This window comes from Mytilus edulis, chromosome 1 (assembly GCF_963676685.1).
Source record: "Mytilus edulis chromosome 1, xbMytEdul2.2, whole genome shotgun sequence".
Lineage (NCBI taxonomy): Eukaryota > Metazoa > Mollusca > Bivalvia > Mytilida > Mytilidae > Mytilus > Mytilus edulis.
The window spans coordinates 119,934,550-119,939,815 of record NC_092344.1 but is presented as its reverse complement, the minus strand read 5'-3'; positions in this window follow the sequence as shown (position 1 = coordinate 119,939,815).

The following is a 5,266-nucleotide window of genomic DNA, read 5'->3' as shown; positions in this document are numbered from 1 at the left end:
ATCACACGCTACAAGTCACTTTGTTGTTTTTTTGTATAAAAACTGTGCCGGTAAGTTTGATGAAGGATATCCGCTATCTGAAATATTTATTGATACTTGTATGAACTGTTTCCGTTTTGTTTTACTCACGATATTGGTTTGTTGTTTTCAAGTCGAAAAGAATGACAGAATCTTAGATCACTCCCACTTATTGTTGGGTTCGTATTGTTCGGGATTTAGTTTGCTATGTTGTGTGAAAATGACAAAATTGTAAATAGTTCAAATGAAGTTTCAAATTTTTAATAATTTTTTCTCCATAGTAGCAGACACAATTGGAGCAGACGTGGTATATGACCCCTCAAATCACCAAAGTATAAAAGAAATTTTGAGTTACAGAAAGCATACGGAAATGTCGATAAAATAAACACCAAGAAGGCTTCAGGAGCTGTTGGTATTCCAGCAAACAAAGTAAAAAATTGTAAATCTTATATTGCACCACAGCTGACAACTCTTGTAAATTTTTCAATTGAACATAACTGTTTCCCTGATAAACTTAAAGAAGGCCAAGTGACCTCCCTTTAGCAAATTAAAGTCAACAATGTTCTGAGTGGTTGGGCTGACATCCATAAAGGCGTACCTCAGGGTTCTATACTAGGGCCATTGTTGTCTAACATATATATAAATGATTTTTTTTGTGTTAAAATGGCAGTTTATATATATATAATATGCAGATGACAATACACTGTCTTTCTGTACTCCAGATTTTGAATTATAAATTTCAACATTGGAATCTGAGTCAAAAATTCTTATTGAGTGGTTCCGGGTGAATAAAATGCAAGCAAATCACGACAAGTTTCAAGTTTTGGCGGTTTGCAAAAAGACCTTTGACCTATACATATTCAAAATTCGAACCTTACATGTGAAAAAACAGTAAAATTTTTAGGCATTGAAATTGACTATCAGTTAACTTTTGTAGTCATATCAACTCAATCTGTAGCAGGGCATCACAGCAGTTACAGTAAATGTTTTTAAACTCAGTGTTGGATAGACTTAGTAAACGTACTATTTTTCATACTTTTATTCTTAGTAATTTTTATTTTTGCACTTTGGCATGGTGTTTTTGCACTGAGAAAAATTCCAGAAAAGTAGTAAAGGTGCAGGGAAAGTACTCCGTTTTATATATGAGGATTTACCCAGCTCCTACGAGGAACTCTTACTTAAAGCTAAGGTGCCCTTTATAGCTCGTGTGTGCTTCCATACCATGTCAGGACTGAAAATAGTTTTCCAAATTTTAAAAGTCTTGTTCAGTCCTGGAACGGTTTGGAATGTCGCTGTTCTGCTTGCAGATAACTCTTGAGCGGTTTATTATTTATGTTGCTTTTGGTTGCTCTGGTCTAGAATGTTTTACTTCATTATGATTTTGTTGCTTCTTTTTTATTGCATGCTATGTATGTGAGATTCAACTTTGTGTATTACAGGTTGTTTTATAAGTCAAATTAGAATGGTTTTTTTTTGTTATGTATGCCGAATGAAAATAAAGTTCTTTTACTGTCTGTCTGTCTGTCTGTCGCTTCCCAGCAATGGGGTTTTCAGTTTATTTTCAATTTTATAGAGAGGGCCTTATCGTGATTTGTGTTATGTGTCAGTTGTGGTAAAAGGAATACACCATTGCAGTCGATGTTTCCTGGCTGTAGGTACTGTTATATTCGAATTGGGTTTTGGGGTCTAATGTTATTTATACACCACATCTCTTCTTATCCCTGATTGCACAATCATATGATATGCAGATTGGTTCATTTCAATAATTATCAATTTCAGAATGCGTCTGTTGTTTCATGCACCCAAAATGAGTATGTCGGGTTGTTGTCTCTGACACATTCCCCATTTCCATTCTCAATTTTATGTAAACCCTTCACGGTAACACTTCCCATTATATTATGGCTGCGTTTTTTTAATATGATAAGGAATCAACGTATTTTTTCTGTTATTTTTAATTTATTCAGATCTGATATTGCTGATAACAGATACTATAGGGATATTCGAAATCATTAGTCGGAAACAAATTGATAATGCCAGAGTAGAACAAATCAAATAGGACCAACAGACAAACAAACAGTGTACAAAACATAGAAAACTAGAGACTGCATGAGCAACAGTGTTTCTAACAATAATCGGAGTGATCCCAGGTACTGCGGAGGGGAATTCAGATTCTGCTCCACATGTGGTACCCGTCATGTTGCTTGTGTTATTACGAACCCGGTGATCATTTGAAGGCTTTTTCGGTAGATCACATTCAGGAAAAGAGGACGGGTTTTTGATTAAGACAATTGAAACATATGGTCCGAGTACACAGTTATCGTCCTTTGATTTTTTTTTGGCAACAAATATAGCCCCTAGGGTGGACAGTGTGTTTCTTGCCAATTTTTTTTTTTATACCCCTCCCAAATTTATTTTTCATGTTTTATACCTCAAATAGCAAGTAGCAAGTATGGGTGAAATTACACTGTAAAAAAATTTGGGTCATGAATTTGAAAGTCAAGAAGTGATTTGGTCCAGCTAAAAAAAGTAAAAAAATAGCATTTCGGAAGCTGTCAAAAGATTTCAAGACCCCCTTAACATAAAAGTATCCATATTTTGAGTTAGAGCCGATGAAGTTTTCTATAAATTTGATACAATTTGTCCCAAAAGTTGTACAACACACTGTAAAGATAGTATTGAGAAAGCGCAGGTGAGTTTTTTTTTTAATTTTCATTTATTATCTAAAAGAAATGCACTACGAAATAACTGAGTAATCGGGACATATACGGCGTCGTAATCTATAAAACAGATATTCCGTAACGGTAACTTTAGCCGTTAAATTTGATAAAAAAAAATCATCATAAAAGAACTAAATTGGTGGTTTAAGGATGCACTTAGGTGATCTTAGGTGAAATTAAATAAATCAAGAATTTAAATTGTTTCTTTAAGCTCCTTTTCGAGATATTTGATTTATAAAATATGGCGGGAAAAGACTGACTCATATGTACCTTATATTTGCCTTTTATGAGCTATTAGGTCTTATATTAAAAGATAAATAGTCGTAATGGGCTAAAATATGTTACATTGTATTGCATGGAAAAACACCAAGGAGTCCGAACATCGGACATAAAGTCCAAAACCTCACCTAAGTCCATCCTTAAGTAAAAGTATGCACTTAAAAAGTATGCACTTTAACTACATTAATGCTAAAAAAATTGTCTACTTATATTAGATTTCAAGATAATAGGTAAAACGCTGTTAATAGTCTTAAATCGTTATTTTAAGGCAATAATTTCTATTAGATATCAAATGATGGTTTCAGTCAGTTTGACATTTTTGTAGATTTTATATTGTGTTGAGAACTTTTGCCATAAAAATTACTTGGCCAAATGAAACCAAACTTGGCCTAAATCATCCTTAGGGTATTAAGTTTAAAAAATTTATCCCATCAACCAAGATGGACGCCATGGCTAAAAAAAGAACATGTGGGTAAAATGCAGTTTTTGGCTTATAGCTCTGAAACTAAAGCATTTAAAGAAAATCTGACAAGGTATGAAAATGTTCATTAGGTCCAGATTTATCTGCCCTGAAAATCGAACACATCAGACAACCTGTTGATGGGTTGCTGCCTCAGAATTGGTTATTATTATCTTGAATATTATAATAGATAGAGATAAACTGTAAACAGCAAAATAAGTAAGATCAACAAATTAGTCAACATGACCAAAATGGTCAATTGACCCTTGTGGGAGTTATTGTACTTCGTAGTCTAGTTTGGCCACAATCATCATTAAGGTATCTAGCTACAAAAGTGTCAGATATCCCTACCTACCAACCAACAGGGCTGACATTGCTAAAAGTAGACCATAGGGTAAAAAGCAAGTTTTGTCTATAATTTTTTGAACCATTATAAATCGATAAAATCTGAAAGGAAAACATATGTCCAGAATCAAGAGCTCTACCAATTATATACGTCAAAACTGTTAGACAAATTCTTATATGAGCTTTTGCCCATATATTATATGACATTTTTTCATTTTTTTTGGCCGTTTATCATGAAAACTATGCTATTTAGAGAGAAACAATTTGTTCTGTCATGCCTCATTATGATAGATAAAAATCACAAAAATGATCAGCAAGGCAAGATCGATTTATAAGTTAAAGAACTAAACAGTAATACAAGATCAATAAAACAGAGATTTTTGTCATGGTCTATTCTCGTTTTCAATGTTGGAAAGTGTGCTTTGTTTGATATTCACATAGACCAAGGTGAGCGACACAGGCTTTTTAGTGCCTCTAGTTTTATTTAAAAATATAAAGAGGGTTATTTGTGTCATTCGACGAATACGATCGATGTCTCAAATTAAATCTGAATTATTTCCCTTTGATCACATTATTGTTTTACTATATGATATATCTGAATATTGTCATATCGAATACACATCCATCGATAAATCAGTTAACAGGATGAATAATGCCGACCGTTCAAGGGCTGTATAGCCAGCCAAGGTCGTTAAAAACTTCCATTTGTTGTATATAAAAAATTAAAACGTAAATAGCATCTGGAAGAAAATATACATGATCATACATAGCTCTCTTTGTACTTTTTTACATCTACAAAATGGGGAATCACTAGAATCAGTGTTTGATGATCAAGATTTCGGAGTTAATCTACTAGTGCATGACAATATTTCTATTCCGCGTAACAAATATAATTTTTCCCGGAATCAATGAACATCTTTTTATCCGAGAAAAACATTTGTATGCTATCATCTTTGCGTTATCTCCCTTAGATCATGTTGAGAATCAGTTCCCCCTATATAAATGTTAAATGGCAAGGTGTAAAATAAAGTTTTATTTCGTAGATATTTGATACATATCTTTTCTTAAAACTAAAGAAAAATAGCAAGAACGATACGAAATGTCCTTGACTGTTAATTTATTTACTTGCTTTTCTGGTTATAATTCGATCACTCCTCTTTTTACATTTATAACTTTAAACTTTTATTGTTTTTGTAAAGCAAAATTTTTTTCATTTTATTATATATAAAAAAAACTCGTCATAGATAGCAGGCTTAAAATTGTGTACGCCAGTCGCCTGTTTCGTCTACAGAAGACTTCTATGTGACGCTGATTAAAACAAAATGCCGAATTGTTTTAGGATTTTGATTATCAACTTTGTTTTGTGGTCGGAATAGATGTCTTTGATGTTTATATAGTTTGTACAGTTGCGATCAAAAATCTTTTTCTTATATAGATAAGCAGATAA